The sequence below is a fragment of the Loxodonta africana genome, chromosome 23, assembly GCF_030014295.1.
Source record: "Loxodonta africana isolate mLoxAfr1 chromosome 23, mLoxAfr1.hap2, whole genome shotgun sequence".
NCBI classification, from domain to species: Eukaryota; Metazoa; Chordata; class Mammalia; order Proboscidea; family Elephantidae; genus Loxodonta; species Loxodonta africana.
The window spans coordinates 61,240,224-61,260,554 of record NC_087364.1 but is presented as its reverse complement, the minus strand read 5'-3'; the positions used below and the strand labels follow the sequence as shown (position 1 = coordinate 61,260,554).

The 20,331-nt window shown below is 45.1% G+C and overlaps 1 protein-coding gene across 4 annotated transcripts in view; it reads left to right on the top strand.

Annotated features, from left to right (window-relative positions):
* The window catches only part of SLC9A9 (solute carrier family 9 member A9), a 663,200-nt gene that overhangs the window by 469,691 nt on the left and 173,178 nt on the right, over window positions 1-20,331 (top strand). The window lies entirely within an intron of this gene.

Below are 20,331 nucleotides of genomic sequence, written 5' to 3'. Positions count from 1 at the left end.
GGAAACCATTTTAAACAGAAGTCCTGTGGGACTTGGTAAACCACAACTTGCCCTGCTCCAGTTTTCCAGATAAACTTTGAGGCAATTTGTTTTCAGAGGAAGCATTTTTGTACTGGGGGCAGAAGAAACACGAAATCTATCTTGAGTAAAATATATTTTGTAAAACAAATGATGTATTGTATGGATTTGTTTTTTCTTGTTGTTGCTCTACTTAATATTTCTGCCTCCAATCCTTAACACGAACATCTGGCTAGATTTTTTTTTTTTTTTTTCAGTCACTGAGCCAACTCTTTGGTCCGTGGAGCTTGGTAGGACACCAAGGTGAAATGGAAATCTGGCCTGTGTTTACATCTTCACAGATAATTTCTCATTGGGCTGGAACTGTTCAATGTTTCCCATAGCTCCTAATGCACACTATAAAAATAAGTGACAATACCATAATTTTGGCTTCCACCAAGTATATCTGCAATAGGTGGGGATGTGAGGGGAGGTAGCGAAGGAGTTTCAGGTATATGACACATATCATATGGAAATGGGTAGAATGCTGCTGATCGTGGCATTCAACATGTATATGTCTGGAACTTACTTGGCCACATGCATACCCCTCTTCCATACCTGTAGGCACATAAGTCTAATATACATATGCTCACACTTAAACACACATATACATATTTCTTAGCCATACTGAAGTACACTTATTTCTTCCAAACAGACCACATTACCTCGTCAATACACCTTTCTCTCTGTATCAGGACAGCCTTTCCGCCTTCATCTCTGGATGACTCCTATGTCTCCTTCATATCTCAGAGCAGGAGTCAGTCATCTCCTCTGAGAAGCTTTCTTTCATCACCACCACCACCATCACCGTAACCACTCCTCCACTGGGGTAGGTTTTTTCCTACTTTGGGCTCCCACCACCATCGCAATAGATCACACTCACAGTGCTAATTCTTGGTATGTTTCCGTGTCTCTAAGGAGCTCAGGTGGCACAGTGGTTAAACGCTCCCCGCTAATCAAAAGGTTGGCAGTTCAAACCCACCAGCCACTCCACGGGAGAAAGATGTGGCAGTCTGCTTCCATAAAGATTACAGCCTTGGAAACCCTACAGGGTAGTTCTACTCTATCCTATAAGGGTTCCTTTGAGTCAGATCGATTTGACGGCAATGGGTTTTATGTGTCTGTATGGCAGCTCTCCACCTTAGAGTATGAGACTCCTGAGGGTAAGGTCTGGGTCTCCTCTCTTTTTTTTCCCAGGTCTTTGCACAGTGCCTTGCATAATGTAGACATTCGGGGACCTTGGGGTACTGCTCATCAGTTACCTCCAAACATTCTTCTTACTTGAAATACTTCCTTTACTTGGCTTCTAGGACAAAAAAAAAAAAAAAAACTAAACCCATTGCTGGCAAGTTGGTTCCGACTCGTAGCGACCCTATAGGACAGAGTCTTCTAGGACACACTCCCCTAATTTTACTAAGATTTTTCTGGCCACTCCTTTGCCGGTGTATGAATCTGTTTTTGTTGCAGGAACAAAGAGCCCTAATATCTCAAATGTTTACAAGCACAAAGATATATTTCTTCTTTACATTATATAAGGCCTAGGAGTAGCTACAGGTCTGCTTGATTCTGCTGGGCTCTATTTATCTGTAGCTCACCTCTGCTTGACTTGGTTTGGCTACAGGTTGGCTGGGGCTCTGTGCCCTTGGTTTCCACATGCTAAGATTCAGTCTATCTGAAACATGTTTTCTCTTGGCAGAGGGAGGGAGCAAGAGTGCTGAAACTCTCAATGCCTCTAAAAGCTCCTTCTCAGAGTCTCACCTCCCATGAAAAAAGGATAGCAGGTTGCTTGTTGAGACCATTGACAAGCTTGATGCATGTTCTCAGGAGGTTTGCAAGCCCAGTGGACCACTGCCTTACACACATTTGAGAAACCCAAAGGGTCAGAAGTTGGCTAAAAAAGGCTGCAATAGCAGAATGAGAGCCATAGTTTGGGAAGTTTCCACATTCTCTCCAAAGATGTATCTAAGGAATGTGTTTGCTATTGATTGCTATGCGTGACGTGGTAGAGAGAATTGGTATGGAGTTGTCTTAAACCCTACCTAAGAGTTTCTCCTGGAAGAGCGAGGAGATCACAGCAGAAGAAAGCTGGGAATGTGCAGCCAGAAGGTACTCAGGGGCTGAGGAAGGGGGAGATGGAGTACACAATCCACATCAGAGAACTGCAGGGTAGAGAGACCAGGGGTGGATGGGCCTCTGAAGAACCCTCAGAAATGTTCAGCAGAGCCAGCTTCCAACATCCGCCATAGCCAAAGGGAAACAGTGCCACAAGCATGCCAGTCAAATAAGATCTTTCCGGCCCACTTACCTCTTCTCCTTCCTGTCCCCTCTAACCTTGGAGAAGCCAAACCAGCAAGTAAGAGTGAGGTAGGGAAGAACTAGGAAGATAAACAGAAAAAAAAAGAAACTGATCACAGGTCCTGCCTCCAGCATCAGGTCCACATTGGTGGAAGGGAGTCCCTTTGAAAGAAATTCCGTTTCTGTTCTTATTACATGCAACTGAACATAGTTGTTACTGAACCGAGACTATTTCTGTGATTACCCACCCAGTGCTGTTGAGTTGATCCCGACTCATAGCAACACTATAGGACAGAGTAGAACTGCCCCATAGAGTTTCCAAGGAGTGCCTGGCAGATTTGAACTGCTGACCCTTTGATTAGAAGTGACCGATTAAAAAAAAAATCATTGCTGTTGATTCCGACTCATAGCAACCCTACAGGACAGAGTAGAACTGCCCCTAGGGTTTTCAAGGAGCTCCTGGTGGATTTGAACTGCGACCTTTTTGATTAGCAGCCAAGCTCTTAACCACTGGGCCACCAGGGTTTCCTAGAAGTGACCAGAGGTATTTATAAAATAGAGTCATAAAAAGTCATAGGACCCAACTCCACAGAGGTATGGAAGGGGGTGTGATAAAGTTGCTTTCTTTTGCATTCTGAGAGCCACATTTGTTCCCAGGATTCTAGATTCCTGTGCTGTTCTCTGGACTGGTTGCAGCTGTCTGAGCTTTGTGACACTAAGAAGTTGCAGCACAGCTTTGTGGCAGCATGGCACCTTCGTTGACATCTTTGGCCATGAGAATATGGGAGGCCAGAACCTTAGTTTACAATTGGCTGCCTCACATTTGACCCTGTTTACGTAAAGGAAATCTAGGCATCTGGCCCATTCAGGACCGAAGAATTTTTGCGGCTCGGGTGTTGAGCTTCATTTCCTTTTTCATTTATAAACACAGTTGGAGCTGATTCCAAAGTGTTTTTAAGAAGTCAGTAAAAACATTTAGGCGTAACTACTACTGTTTCATGAAATTTCATCTATTGTTTTGACCTTGCCTGCACTTAAATACAGAAATAAAAGCTTGGTGAAGGAGGGGGAGCAGAGGGATGTTGTCATTACACTACCTACTTCAAGAGAGGAAACACCTCACCAACCAGCCATTTCCTACTTTATTAAAGTAAGAAATGCAGTCGACTGTGTGACTAAGGGTAACATGACTCAGGTTAAGAACTGGGTCTATGGAATTTGTTTCCTGGCCAAGGGAACTACAATTCAATTGCTACTAGTGTTAAGTGGAAAATATATACTTTTGCTTTCAGTACAGCTATTGTTACTTTTAAAGGCTTATTGAGAACGTAAGACCAAACTTAAACATGATAGCATGAATTCTAGTTATTGGAAACTATTGGAAGCTATTGGGACTATTGCCTTCCATTCCTGGTTCTACCCAGGCTTTGTCCTTGGGCATCACACCTCAGTCCTTCCACTTGAAAGAGAGACTATTGCTCATTGACACTCAACACCAGGCAAACAAAAAAATGTTCATTTAGACACAGATGTGACTAGAGTGATCCCTCACCTGTGGATTTGTTTATCCAGTTCTTCATTTTTTAAAATGGTGCCCTTTGTAGAGGGCCTCGGGGTACAAGCAGCACATTAAAACAATAATTAAAATAGATAAAATGTTACAAAGCATCAATTAATGAAGCTGCAGATGAGGTTACATCTTAAGAAACTACTATGCTTAAAATATTTTTTAAAAATTCACCTCTTCAGCAAGCAGGCACACATGCAAGTCTTACAGGAACCTTTGTTGTTGGTCTGAGAAGTCCTAGACTCTAAACATGCAGTGATTCATATTACCCAAAATGTAGTCTTTTCCACCTCCCCTCCACCCATCCTACTCTGTTGTTAAACTATAGGTGTAGTTGGTTTTACACCATGCTTAATGTAGCTATTTAGCCGGAAAGGGTTACAGAGGAGCCTTTCATTCCCAGAGACTTTAAATGGTAATCCTTAGTCATACTTTACATGGCTTAAATGGCAATTCATCACGCTGAAGTACTGGAAACAATCAAAGGACCGACCGTAACTTCATTCTTCCAACTTAAGTAGGGAAATCTTTGTCATTTGGCCCCTTCTCCCACCCCACAGGGCCCCACAAACACACACAGCTTCCTTACACAACACCGTGTCTTCATCCTGCTGTTCTACATCTAAACAAGTCTCTGCCAGTCTTTACTGACATCGCCAATCTCCTTTCTTGTTCCAGTCTTAATAAAAGTTACTCGTAACACACGGGTTTAAAAAGTTAGTATTTGTCTGGGTACAAGGAATCCACAAAAACCAACAATAAGGCAATTGTCCATTTTTTAAAGTGTGTGAGAGCTTGGTGTGAGCATCCTGAACTGGGGAGCTGGGAATGCCTTCTCTGTTATATTGAAATGGGGGCACATCCCCACCGAGATGGTGCCCTATAACAAGATATTGATTCTTTTGTGGGGAGCCCATCTTACTGTTTTTATAAAATCGTCACTGTATGTCCATTTTGGAGCCCTGGTGGCACAATGGTTAAGTGCTCAGCTGCTAACCAAAAGGTTGGCAGCTCAAATCCACCAGCTGCTCCTTGTAGCCCCATGGGGCAGTTCCACTCTGCCCTATAGGGTTGCTATGAGTCAGAATTGCCTCAACATCAGTAAGTTTGTTTTGGTTGGTTAATGTCCATTGTGGCCTACACTGCACTTAAAGAATAGAGTTCCATCCTGTAAGCACCACCCTCTGCAGGCCCCTTGTACCCTCCCACTTTCTCCCTACTCCACCAACGCCAAACCACTCAGCCTCCAAACACACCATACATTTCACACTCCAGTGCTTTTGCCTATGTTGTTCTTCCTGCCTAAAATGACCCTTCTCTTCTGAGGAGCAAAACCTTTCTCTCCCAACAAGATTTATCCAAAAAAGTAAACCAAACCTGTTGCTGTCAAGTCGATTCCGACACATAGCGACCTTATAGGACAGACTGGAACTGCCCCATATGGTTTCCAAGGAGCACCTGGTAGATCTGAACTGTCAACATTAGAGAACTCTGAGGTGGGAAACTCTGAGAGAAAAACCACAAACTCATCTAGGGCATATGGTACTTACTTCATTACAACTCTGCATGTCGAAGCATCTTTTGGAAACCATTCTCCTGGAAAAAAAAAAAATTTTTTTTAAAGTAAGAATACTGACAGATGAAATGAGCAATCACAGTCTTGAATTGTCCTAAATGCTTGAGAGATGCACATAAGTACCTGCCAGGGTGCCTTTGATGAACTAACTCTTCAGTTCCCTATGAAAGTGGAGAGGCTGATGACTATTTAGAACCAAAAACAAACTCACTGCCTCATTGCCCTGGAGTCAAATCCAACTCATAGTGAGCCTATCAGAGAGTGGAACTGCCCCCATAGGGTTTCCAAGGCTGCAAATCTTTTCAGAAGCAGACTGCCACTTCTTTCTCCTGCAGAGCGGCTAGTGGGTTTGAACCAGCGAAAAGTAGCTGTGAATATAAGCTACAGTACCTGACACAGTGGAAACCCTGGTGGCATAGTCGTTAAGAGCTAAAGCTGATAACCAAAAGGTCGGCAGTTCAAATCCACCAGGCGCTCCTTGGAAACTCTATGGGGCAGTTCTACTCTGTCATATAAGTTCGCTATGAGTGGGAATCAACTCGACGGCAACAGGTTTGGTTTTGGTTTGGTTTTCTGACACAGGAGGAGTATCAGTTTGATGCTAAAAAAATGTTCATTCTGATATTTTTGTGAGGGCCCCGCTTTATACACAAATATGATTCCACCTTCCCTGGCATGGCTTCACACCCTTCCTCACCTGGCCTGAAATACCCTTTGGAGTTCAGAAGAAGTTCTGTTAAACAGATATTTTACCACAGAGGAGAGGACAGGCTGGGGGAAGAATTGAGAGAGGTTTTAGCTCATTCCATTTCTTCATGGGTACAAACAAATTACCAGTTACCGTTTGCCCCTTGGGCAAACTGAAAGTAGGGACCAGAGGAAGTGGGATTTGCGATGGGTGAATCTGGGGAGGAGGAGTGGGGAATGGAAGCATTGAGAAAGATAAGAGACTGGAGTAGTGAGAATGTCTGTATCAACACAGCAAGATCCTGGAGAAGGGCAGCCCATCCGAAAGAGTAAGGCAGAAAAATGGACAAACTTACTGCCACCGCAAAATGGAGCTGGCCCAGATTCGGTCAATAGAGTTCCCAAAAACAGCACCCAGATATTTAAATCTCCTGTTTGGTGATCAAGCTCTGTAGACTAACAGCCCCCAGAGTCATGCCAGGCTTGTTTTAAAGCCTCTTCTACATGCACATATTTAAACAGCTTCCATTTTGCTAGGAAAGCTCCTTGGGGGATGCACTATTTGAGTGGTTTTCTACCACAAAGCCCTCTGTGATCATTCCAGAATTCTGCGTCAAAGAGAGGACAACTATGCTCAGTGAAGACCCAGCTTGAGGAAGCGAAGCTAGCTCCTCCAGTTTCTACTGCTCATTTCGCTGGTAGCTTCATGTACCCAATGGGGTGTGTTCCCACTCTGCCAACAATAGACAATAGTGAGACCTCATAGAATTCAAGCAGCATGAGCATAGTGGCTATTAAAGAAATTACTAGAATACCTTACAGGACCTTTTGATTTCCTACAGGAAACATGAAATTGCTGTGTTTTCAGAGATTGCAAAATCCTTAGGTGGGTCTCCCCTGCAGAGCAAAGCAGCAACAAAAGTCAAACACATTCTGGGCCAGGCGTGCTTCTCCCTTGTTTTCTGCGCTATCCACTTCCTCCTAATGGCTCCTCTCCTGCTGGAAGCAGAGTTTGAATGTGGGTTAAGTGAGCATGAAGACAATGCAACTTCCTTTGGCTAATTGTTCTGCCTGGAAAAGCCCACAGTGACAGGGGCAGCCTGAATTTGACACCAGAGTTGGCTCTGAACTCTTGCACCCATATAAAACAACAACAACAACAAAATTGCCATCATGTCAATTCTGAATCTTAGCAACCCTATAGGACAGAGTAGAACTGCCCCATAGAGTTTGCACCCATATAAAAAAAAAAAAAAAATTCTGAATCTTAGCAACCCTATAGGACAGAGTAGAACTGCCCCATAGAGTTTGCACCCATATAGCAGTTGTTAATTTTATAGCCTAGATGTAGGTGCCAGGAAACCCTGGTGGTGTAGTGGTTAAGAGCTTGGCTGCTAACCAAAATGTTGACAGTTTGAATCCACCAGGCACTCCTTAGAAACCCTATAGGGCAGCTCTGCTCTATCATATAGGGTCACTAGGAGTCAGAATAGACTCAATGACCGTAGGTTAAATGTATGTGCCAGAGCTTTAGAAGGGTCACCTCTGCTCCTGACTTGACTGGCTTTGCTTTGTCCTCATGGCCACATGTCCCCCTGAACCACCTCCTACCCACCTCCTAGGCCCCATAACAGACCACCTCAGCATCCTCCTCTGAGAGCCCAAGTCTGTATGTTCTCTGTCCCACACTCTCTTCATTCAGTTAGTATCTATCAGGTACTCTCAGGAATGAGGGCACGGTGGTGGTTCAGTGGTAGAATTTTCACCTCGTATGTGGGAGACCGGGGTTCAATTCCCAGCCAATGGTCCTCATACATAGTCAACACCCATCTGATAGTGGAAGCTTGTGTGTTGTTATGATGTCGAACAGGTTTCAGAGGAGCTTTCAGACTCAAACGGGCTAGGAAGAAGGGCCTGGTGATCCACGTCTGCTAGTCAGCCAGCATGAACCATACGGATCACAAAGGTCTGATCGGCAGCTGACCATGGAGATGGCACAGGACAGGGCAGCATTTCATTTCGTTGTGCATGGCGTTGCCATGAGTCGAGGGTGACTTGATGGCAGCCGACAAAAACAATCGGGTAATAAGGTAGGGATGGGGGGTGCAGAGAAGGACCGCGTGACACCAAGGAATTTGATACCTTATTGGAGGACAAGTCATACATTCATGAAAGCTACGTAACTCTACAAGCCAAGGTGTGACAGCCAGCCCTCTGCTGTGCCCTCGAGCCTTTTTTCTCGAATCTCCCATTGCTCAGGCTCTGCTTTTCTTTCCCCACTTCTCCTTCTTTACTCCATGTCTTAGCCTTATCTAGTGCTACTATAAAAGAAATGCCACAAGTGGATGGATTTAACAGACAGAAGTTTATTCTCTAGTAAACTGGAAGTCCAAATTCAGCTGGCTCCAAGGGAAGGCTTTCTCTCTCTGTAGACTCTGGAGGAAGGTCCTTGTCATCAATATTTCCCGGTCAAGGAGCTTCTCAGTGCAGGGACCTCAGATCCAAAAGATGCACTATTGTCCTGGCTCTTGTTTCTTGGTGGTATGAGGTCCCCAAGCCTCTCTGCTCACTTCTCTCTTTTATATCTCAAAAGAGATTGGCTTAAAACATATCCTAATCTTGCAGATTGAGTCCTGCTCAATTAGCCTAAGTATACCACATCTTTAACATCAGAGAGGTAGGATTTACAACACATAGGAAAATCACATCAAATAACAAGATGGTCAATAATCACACAATACTGAGAATCATGGACAAGCCAAGTTAACACACATTTTGGGGGGATACATTTAATCCAAAACACTCCACCTCTCCCCAGTGCTCATCGGTGGTGACTTCTCCTGCATGGTGCCTTTCCTAATCCCACCAAGAACCAACCTTTGCTTCTTGGTGCCCCCACTGGACTCTGAAAGTACAGTAGCTGAGCCAGAGGCCACACAGAATGGTGGTTAAGAGAAGGACTTTGAGGCCAATGGCTGGGGCACTAACCCTGAATCTTCCTATTAGCTGTGTCACTTTTAGGCAAGTTACTTTACCTTTCTGTGCCTCTGTTTTGTCATCTGCAAAATGGGGACAGTAGCACCTACCACGTAGGGTCACTGTGGAGGAGAACTGAGTTAACCCATGGAAAGGGCTCAGCATTGTGCCCAGCATGCGGTCAGTGCTTGTAATTGCTGTGTTATTACTGTTGCTGTCACTCCCATTAGGCTGCATGATTCTCCAGAATATGACACTCTCATTTTTCGTTATATCTCCATCACCTGCAGCTGCACTTGGCCCAGCGTGGACTTCTAGTTTAATACCAAAGAAATTGAATAAGTGAACAGATCAACACATGAATGGGCCTTAGTAGGGAGATAAGAAGCAGTGTCTCATTGCAGATAAAGCACTGGGCTCAGACCCAGGAGACCTGAGGTCAGCCAGTGCTATGACCTTCATTGATCAGATGAGACCCTGAGTCCTCTCCAGCACGGACATGTCTGAAGTCGGTGGGGTGCAGCTCTGGGAGACAGCTCAGGGGGCTGAGGTGCTGGGCTCCACTCCCCACTCTGCAGTTCAAGAACTATGTGGCCTGAGTAACCCCCAAATTTGGTTTTCTTATCTGCCAAAGCAGCTGCACCAGACCAGACATCCCCCACCCTGCAGATCATTCCAGGCTGAGAGCTTTGTAAAATAGCTTTCTGACCCTGCCCTGAAAAAAAGGAGACTCTAAATCCTCTGTTTGGGGTGCAGCCAGCGGATCTGTGTTTTTAAAAAGCTCCCCAGGTGATCGTGAATAGCAGACACAGGTTTGGACCAGGTTATTTCTCAGGCTGGAAGGCAGAGACAGCTGCGGACTAGGCCTTTCAAGTCTCCTTTTTTTGTGGCTGTCTTCATACTGCTCTTCTCCTCCCTCTCCCACCCTCTACCCCACATGCTCGCACACTCACACATACATATACACACCACACCCACACACACATATATACATATACACACCACACTCACACACACACCCCCCTCACACACACACCACATTTATGCACATACACCATACTCACATATACACACTCACACGTACCACACGCACACCACTCAACGTACACACACACTCACACATATATACACCACACTCTCACTCACACCACATCACACACACCACTCACATACTCACACACACACACTGACACACACCACACACACACCACACTCACATACACACTCACACACACACCACACTCACATACATACTCACACACACACATACACATATACACACCACACTCATACATACCCATATATACAGCACAATCACACACACACCACACTCACGCACACATATACATCACACTCATACACACACATGCATACTAAACTCACACACACACTCATACACTCACACACGTACCCCAGGGGAATGGCAGGTAGAACCCAGTCTCCACCCTGCTCCTTAAGCCCATAACCTTGGGCACCACCAGCACCCCCACAAACCCCTGCTCTCTGATGGGAGTGAAGGGTTAAGGCCACAGCGTTGCCTTGAAGCCAGGATCCTGAGAAGACTGGGCTCCCCAGCCCCCACTCCCCACCCCAACACACACAGGACAAGCAATGGGATGAACGACCAGCTGCGATTGATCCATGCTACTGGGTTAGTTATAAACTGTTATGGACCTGGTTAATTGTTTTGCCTGCATAAGCACAGTTTGCTTTATCCATTTGTCAAGCTGAAGAAAGGTTGCTTTATAAAAGGGGATTTAATTAAATGTTTTGTCCCAGCCTAGCCTGTCCTTTCCTCATCTGCATTATGCTTGTGTTATACTTTCCCTGGAGGGCAGGAAAACAATTTAGTGAAAATGAAGGATCCATTGATTTACTATTGAAAAAGGCAATGTCAAGGCAACGATGCCCCGCTATAATTTTCTAGTGACCATAAGAGGGAACCCAGCCATTTAACTTAAAGACAGTGCATTTCCCGGCGCACCTGGCTCTTTATATCCTTCTGTAGCGTTCATGCTGTTATGTTTATAGCCTTGCTCTTGATGGAAATTATTTCATGAACACTCTTAAGAGCTATTTTTCTTGCCTGAGCAGAATGGATGTTTCTGGTAAGTAAAGTCCTTTAATTGTTTCCACCACCAGTGTGGCGACTGGGGTCGGGGAATCTTTCTTTCTTGCCCCAAGACCCTAGCAGTGGGATCACTACATCTTTCCAGTCACTAAACTATGAACCTCCCCCCAGGTATAGAATTTCACTTGACCTACTTTTCTGCCTTGAGCTGCCTCAGGTCTCAAATGTTCTTCTAGTAGAAATCGGCTGTTATCTGGGTTAAGGTCTTAGATCTTTAGCTCAGTACAGTATCCCAGGGCCTCAAAGGCATTAGCCATCTGAGGAAGCTGGATATGACAAGGTTGTTGCTGGGTATCTCCTTCCTCCAGCAACCTCTGTGTTCACTGATTACCATCCTAGAGTCAGAACCCATCTGGCCAAGGGTCAGGGTGGTTCTGGGAGCACCCTGACCCGGCTGCGTTCTGAGGAGACAGGGCTTGTAAGTGAATGGAAGAAGGAAGACTAGTACCAGTTGCTCTCAACTCATGGCTACACCATGTGAGTCAGAGTAGAAATGTGCTCCATAGGGTTTTTAATGGCTGTTTTTTCAGACGTAAATCACCAGGCCTTTCTTCCAAGGCACCTCTGGGTGGACTCGAACCTCCAAACTTTTGGTTAGCAGCCGAGCACTTAACCATTTGCACCACCCAGGGACTTCAGAGGAAGGAATGTGGGGTGAGAAATTGGGAAATACTATTTGCCACAAATGAGTACTGTATCTTTGGGAAGATCAAATCAATTTTGGGGACTTCAGTGCCCTCTTTGCATGCTAACAGTCTGTGATTCATTCACTCAAAATTTGTTGAGCACCTGCAATGTGCCAGCCTCTGACTGGGGCAGTAGTGCAAAATGCAAGCCAAGCTCTTCCCTGTGGCATGGAGTCCAGAGTCTGGTGGTGGGAGGAGGTTGAATGGGCATTCTCAGAAACCAATGTGGGATGACAATACTCTGAGTAGCATTATACATGCGTGGTGTACAGCGCTATGAGGTGCATCTGGAAGACCTAGCTCAGTGCCCGGCTATGCATATTCCAGGGAATGGGGAAGGCCCTTCAGAAGAGTGACTTTTGTGTGGGCACGTAAAGGATGAGTAGGAGTTCCCTAGGAGAAAGAGATCTCAGCAGACCCCCTCTGACTGAGGAGCGATGCTGCTCATCCCTGTCCCCGTCCCTGTACGAGGACGCGTATTTCCCTGGATGACCGTTCGCCTTCTCTCCTGTTGGCGCATCAGAAGACACGCCAGGTGACCCCTGGGTTGGAGTCGGTCAGCCAGAATGCATTTACACCTAATTAGCCCCAATTTACAATCCACAAAGAAGAAAAGCTTTGTTTTGCTGTACTGAACCAGGGCAGCCATAATTTTCAGTGTTTCCCCTTGCATCTGCACCACAAAGAAAGCAAGGGAGAGGACCTTGGCTGCTTCTGTGATTTCCACAAATCATCTGATCAAATTGGAAGAGACTCGTTGGAACAAGAGAGTAATTCACCTGTCATTCGCTGATGGACGGAACAAGATGTGGCTGGGGCTGTTTTGCATTTATAACGCTTTCCAGCTGAAGGCCTCAAAATGCTTTGTGAGCAGTGTTGGGCAAGAGGCCTTGCTCCAATACTAAGTGCTCCCATAATAAATTGTCACGGGCTAAGGCTCTGGCTTATTAAGCCAGCTGCGGCAAGGAGGGGTGTGGGGGGAGGACGGGGCCATGTGCTGACCCTGCCAGCGGTAGGACTACCATTGCCCAATGCTGCCATCACAAGACAAAGCGTGTGAACCTCAGTTGGCTTGAACCCACTCCTCCTGATGCTGGTGGTCCTGGTGCCTGCAGAGGCACCCTGAGGGCTGACTGACAGGAGCCCAGTCTAGAGGGGCAAGAGAATGGCAAAGGAAGTCCAGAGAAAAACAAGAAAGGCCTGTCCTGAGGACGAGCCAGGGTGAGGAGAAATGTGGGTTGGGCCCTGGTCTTTGATCTCTCCTCTCCAATAGCTGTATGACCTTGAATATGTCAATCAACTGCTCTGGGTTCACCATTCTTCCTCTCAATATGTATTACAAGAGGTCAGACAGGATAGGAGACGGAACACGAGGTCTGGGGCCAGGCCAGCTTCGTCACTCATTGGCTGTGTGACCTTGAGCAAGTGATTCAGCTTCTCTGAACCTTGTTTCTTCATCTTTAAACGTGAATAACACTACCACCAGGCTCCCAGGATATCTGTGGTATTTAAATGTATGTGAAACCACTTGGCACAGTGCCTGCTAGATAAAACAATCAATAAATAATTATCTCCTGCACCTTTCTCCTCACCACAATGTTAAGTAATACTAATAATATCAGCTATAATTATACCTTATAATAGAAGGACCAACCCAAGTTCATAAGCGATACATTAAAGCTGACTCAGCCACCTTAAAGGATGTCAGCATCTGCAGCTTCCCTTTCTACAGGCTTTGCTTCTGCCCCTGCCTTCACCCCAGTGGGTGCCTGCAGGGAGGGAGGAAGCGAAGGATGTAAGAATTGCTGAGCAATCCTGTCTCCTGTGTGCTCTTGTCAGCCCCCCAGGTGTATGAGGGCTTGGATGAGCAGAGGAGAGGGAAGGGTTCTCATATGCCATTTCTGACTGAGTGGCACTGCAGTGGAGGGGGAAGGGGGTCTTGAGAGAGATCTTAATGGGACTTCCTGTCACCCCTCAGATCACGTGGCTCCACTGACCTGCTCCTGAAGCTTGCCCTAGGCTTACATGCCCCTAACCTCTCATTCCAAAGCCCCATCTCTCCTGAAAAGCTCTACTCTCCTGAGAAGCTCAATTTCATTTCTTCATTCCTTCAAAGACAATTTCTGGAAAGTCTAATGTACCAGGCAACATGTTAGACTCAAGGTGAAGATATTTTCCTTGGTTCCTACTTTCCTGAATTTTCTGTAATGAGCCTACAATATTATTTTGTATAGTACAGTTCGCTATAGAATTATATCTAGAAAGGGCATATGTAAACTGAGCATTTTTAATAGAATTGGAAAATAAATTATGATTACTTTTCTTAAAAGGTTACTGGAATCTCTTACTTTAAATGTTTGATTTTGCTATCTTCTTTGCCAAGAAAAAAATGAGGCTATTGGATTTAAACTCTCTGGCTGTCTATCCACAAATCCATTCCCGTGAACCCAGAGAACCAGGTGCATTGGCTTTATAATGGGAAAGAGAAATTTCTTTAAAAATCAAAGACAAATTGGTCATGGGTTCTGTCCTCCAGATGCTTACAGTAAAGTCAGGTAAGAGAAAAAAAAACATCTAAAAATGTAACTGTAAGACTGAGAGGGATAAATGATTTAAGAGGGGTCTTGAGATGGTCCATGGGATGCCAGTGAAAGGGCTTATCCAGCTGAAGGAGGGAAAGCTTGGGCAGAGGGGTACAGGTGTGTGCCTGGAAGAAAACAGGGCCAGAGCTGCAGACAAGGGCAGTGCTGAGTGATCAGGGTAGAAGAGACACCAGGAGGGGCTCATGGGATGGACCAGATAGTGTGGTTAGGATGAAGCACAGGACACATGAAGGGATAGAGGTGAGACTGAGAGGGATAAGAGTAGAATAGTTGTGGAGGGTCCCAGGACCAGGCCGGGGGAGTTGATTCTGCAGTCAGGGCCATTGAGATGAGGGATGGTATGATGGGAGCTATACCTGAGTCAAATAGCACCAGAAGTTGGTATGGATCGGGGTGGAGATATGGACATTTATCCAACCGAATTCAGGTGAGATAGGATGAGCCCCTGATGTGGGAGAGTAGCCTTGGGGCTGGAGAGGAGAGGAGGGAGCAGGAGGCATTTCAGAGGCAGAATTTGTAGGAGAAATACGGAGTAGAGTAGATTTTTCTTTCAACCTATGCCCTTAGACTGAATGGACTGGCAGGAAAGGCTGAGATGGTTAGGAGTTGCAATAGGTCACTGCAAAGGAAAAATACAGCACCCTACAGAGGCCGGGAAGGAAATTTACAGGGTGTTCCTCCATGAGGACTTCTTCAGCTCAGAGGAACTGGAGGAGATGCCAGTAAGATGAAAGCTAAACATAGAATTTCCAAAGAAGCAAAAAAGATAACCTGTGAGGCCTTCCTTTTTCCTTTCTGCCTCTCTTTCTTTTTTTAAATCACCAGTCATTAAATATTTATGAAGCAGCTACACTATGTAGGAAACCAAAGAAACACAACACCTAGTCCTTGTCCTCAAATGACTCTCAATGGATTTGCCGAGACAGAACCTGCACCCACGTGCCAACATAGCATCATATACTTGAGTTCATGATAAGGGCCACAGGACTCAGAACAATGGGCAATGGGAGCTATTATGGTGGGGAAGCCTTGATAATGGCGCTGGGACTTGCACGTGACCCCAAAACATTGGTTAAATTAAGGGAAACTAAGTGCAGTGGGGAGCCCCTGAGTGGTACGAGCAGTTAAAGCACTCAATTGCTAACTCAAATGTTGGAAGTTCAAGTCCACCCCGAGGTGCTTCAGAAGAAAGCCTGGCAATCTACTTCCAAAAAACCAGCCACTGAAAACCTCATGGAGCCCATTTCTGCTCTGGCACACATGGGGTTGCCGTGAGTCAGAATCAACTTGAGAGCAATTTTTTTTTTTTTTAAGTGCAGTGGGGGACTACCATTTTCTAGTCAGTTACTTTCTAATCTTATTATTGTGCCCATCTTAAGGATAAGGAAACTGAAGCCCAGGGAAATTAAATAACTTGTTCAAGGTCTCACAGCCCAGAAGTGACAGCCAGGAAAGTGGGACACCAAAGCCCATTTACTACCCACTACACCATATTGCCTTCTAGAGAGACAGAGAGGAGGTGGGAAGGCACGAAATGGTACCGAAGATGTAAGGTATCTAAACTTCCAAACCATCAAAACCCTAAAGGTTTGCTATGCGCCTCTCCGCTTACTTTACTTTCCAGTTGGTTTTGATAAAGCTTTCAAAGAGGCTTCTTCTCTTCTGCTGCCAAGAATCTGCATATTTCCTGAAGATTTGGGATAGGTAGGATATGAGTAAATAGAATATAAATCAATTGCTTTCTGGAGTGTGTTCAAGAGTCAGGCAGGTTTCTTCCCAACATTGGATTCTATTCCTGCCTCCTGTAGCTTAAAGGGTTAAGAGACACCCAACCTTTTATAATATCAGCAGCTCTCGATTAATCTGGCAAATGCTATAAATCAAAGGGCAGTGTGAAATTGGACACTAAATGTATTGGACATTATTGTAAAAAGAGAAATTGGATAATTTCTACTCATTTCTATCTGAAAATGAAAAAGCACCGGGATAATGAATCTCCTTGGTTCGCTGAAATGCCTATCAGTTATAAAGTACTTTCCCATCAAAGAGATAAGCAGAGTCAAAACACACAATAAGAATTATCCACCACAATATTTTTGAATAAAAGTAAATAAATCTCCATGCTACTTGTAGAGAACCCCGCAAAATGACAAAGCAACCATGCCTACAGAAAAGCCACAAAGCTGGGAGGAGCTTTTTTTGCCCTGACGTATTTGATTAAAGAAAGTATTTGCAGCTGTAAGGTAAACTGTCCACCCTTCAGTAAAATAAAGAGCAAACTTATCAAGATTGAATCCTGTGATCAAGCCTAATTAGATTTGCATAATAAGCTCTGACGGCCCAAAGGTTATACTTAAATCCTCACATTGTTAAGCTCAAAGAAAGGAAAGTTGCTCCCAGGGCCGTGACTTCATACCAAAGGGAACTGGTTGGTGCTATTGGTCTAATCAGATCATGTCTGAGATTCTGATTTCTCAGTCATAGTCCAAAGGTGAGAAGCACCTTCACTTGGGATAAAATGTGGCAAGATCAGCCAGCCGGCCAACATTCTTGGGGAAAGAGATTCCAGGGCACTTTGCTCTTTGTAACAACGTTTCTTTATAAAGTTCTCCAAAGCCTGAAACCATCTCTTTCCTTTTTCTGCATAAATTAGCAATGTGATTCTAATGAAGGAATCCCCCTAAATCAATGTTTTGGTTCTTATTCTTCCTTTATTCAATACTTATTCTCTGCCTTTTAACAAGAGCCCTGGTGGCACAGTGGTTAAGAGCTCAGCTGCTAACACAAAGGTTAGCAGTTCAAATCCACCAGCCACTCCTTGGAAACCCTATGGGCCAGTTCTACTCTGTGCTATAGGGTCGCTATGAGTCAGAATCGACTCAGTGGCAATGGGTATGGGCTCTGCCTGTCCGCGGAGAAGAGGTGTGTGTGAGTGTACCTGACACCCGGAATTGCCCCAAGGAGATTCGTTCAGCAGTTACTTCTGTTTTGTCGGAAGAACTTTCTGTCTTGTCATCGTAAGTGATAGAGCAGAAAGTCAAGTGTGTAGGCTTCATTCAGTGGCCTCAGGCTGCTCCCCCCTACCTCACGTGCTGTTGCCACACCTCCCTCAGCCTCTTTCCAAATCTGTTCTCCAAAAGGCTCTAAGAAGTCATTAACCCTGAAGTATATTTTTTTATAAGTGAATGATACGTCTGAAAGTGTCCCCTCCCTTAGCGGTGTCCTCATTTTAGTAGCCGCCAAGCCCCCTTGGCTCAGGCCTTAGTGTGGCATGGACAGGACATCAGAGCGTCTGGTTTCTGTTTCTAGCCCTACCACCCAGTGCCCAGTGAATTAGTCTATCTTCGAGGCTTCAGTTTCCTTATCTGTAAAATTACCAACTTGGACAAGACGACCTCTGAGGCCCTGCCTGCTCTCTGGTCTCTACAGCCAGGTGAGGAGGCCCAGGCTGTGTGGCTTCTGGGGCTGGCTGAGGCTTGGCAGCCATGTAGATGCACTTGATACACAGGCCTCGTCCTATACAGTCTCTGAGACCTGGGTCTCTGCACTCTCTCAGCCTCTCACTCTCCAGGGTGACACCCCTCCAGGTGTACACCCCTCCCTCCCAGACCCCTGTCAGACTCCTTCTAAAGGTGAGTATCTGCGTGTAGACAGCAACGGAAAGGAGCTGCTTCTTGATATCACCCACTAGACTATCAATGGTTGAGGGCAGGGCCATGTCTGGTTCACCATGCATCGCTCCCAGCATCCAGCATGGTGCTGGCACACAGCAGGTGCTCAATAAATGCTTGTAAAAATGAACTGCCCAAACTGTGGTTAGAAGGGTAGCAGGGATGGATTTCTCTCTCCTCTTCTCTCCCTGCAAATAGACACAGTGGGGCTTTGCCTTCACCTACCTTCTCTCACCCTAATGCCAGGCAAAGCCTGCTTTCTGCACTCCCATATTCTGGAGTTTTATGAAATTAGACCCCAAACATCCTCGCAGCCTATCATCACTGCCTGAGATGCCATTAATTCAGTCCCCTAATCTTTAATCTATAGGGTCGCTATGAGTCGGAATCAACTTGACGGCAAGAGGTTAATTTAAACGGATTACTGCTTTCAACGTTCCGTTAATAATAACAATAAATACCGGTAACGCCTTTTCAAGTTTTCAAAGTGCTTTCATTTACACTACCCCAGATCTCCTGGGAGAGGTAGTTTCTTGAGTAGATATCAAGCTGTAGTTTCTAAGAGATGAGCTGACAGCCAGCTGAGAGACCCTGGGGGGAAGGAGCTACAGGAGACATGCCTGGGAAAAAATATCAGCATTAAGTGCTAGCAACCAGGCAGGGAACAAGGATAAAAGATACCAGAACCCAAGACACACTTCACCAGCATCACACGGTTGCCGTATGCCATTTAAGCATGAAATACCAGGCTCATGGCAGTAACTATGTCCAGCCGAAGTTTTTGGAACTGTCATTTTCTACCCACTTCAACTCACCACATCTACTTTTCATCACCCAACATTTGTCCTTATTCAAAGTCTTTAATTGTAAGTTGCCTCAACCCTTCCTAACTTCATAAAGGGATGGGGTACAAGTAAGAGGCACCACCCTTGATCATTGTTAGAGATATTTCACTCCTCAGCACAAGATGCTGTGATGCAAAACAAAAATGATCCAAGAACAATTTTAAATATCTAAAACAGCTTAAATATTCTTAAGTAGTTTTAATTATGAGATACAATATGGTGGTATCTTTTCTTCAATCTAGAGCCCAAACCCATGTAACAAGATAAGGGTGACTTCAACAACCTGTGATGTGCACGAATGTGTTACACAAACCTAAGTTTTGCCATCATTTCCATGGATATTTTCTGGGCATTTAAGCTGCTTCACGCATTAGCCTGGCACACAGCAAGCAAATGGAACACTCTCCGGGAATCCAATCAGTGCTGATTGTCAAGCAGGATATGAAGAAGTTGCTTTTCAAACTGCTTTTTAGTTCGCTTTTTATGGATTTTTAAAAAAACAAAAATTGATTAGGCCTTGCTTTGATAGTCATCACAATGCTTTGGAAATTGTAGTGGTTGAAAGCGAGGGTTTGAAACCCAGCTCTGCCTCTTGGCAGGTTACATAACCCAAAACCCAAATCCATCGCTGCTGAGTCGATTTCAACTCATAGTGACCCTAGAGGACAAGCCCCATAGGGTTTCCAGGGAGCGGCTGGTGGATTCGAACTGCTGACCTTTGAGTTAGCAGCCGAGCTCTTAACCACTGCACCACCAGGCTCCTGCAAGTTATATAAAAAAAAGCCATGGCCAAATTACTTAGCCTCAGAGTGCCGCGATTTTCTCTTTGGTAAACTAGGGATTGTAATAGAAACTAACTCAGAGGGCCCTTGTGAGGATTAAACGAGTTAGTATGTAGACAGCATTTAAAACAGTGCCTGACACCTAGTAAGTACCCTGTGTTAGCTCTTATAATTATGAACAGTCATCTATTATTATCCCTAATAATTTGCACTTCCAGTTCCTTTCTCCAAAATGGTATTGCTTATTACCTAAACCATTTGCTTCCTTCAAACAGACTGCCTACGTAAGGGTGATCACAAAATGTCTACTTGACCCAGAGCAAAAATAGTGTTGTTCATGCATGCCGCGTGTGTGTGTGTGTGAAAAAATGGATGAAGAATTAAGAATATGAGCCTACACTGAGATAAAAGAATGTATTCAGGGATGAATAGGAGCAAGGGGGGGGGGTCCAAGA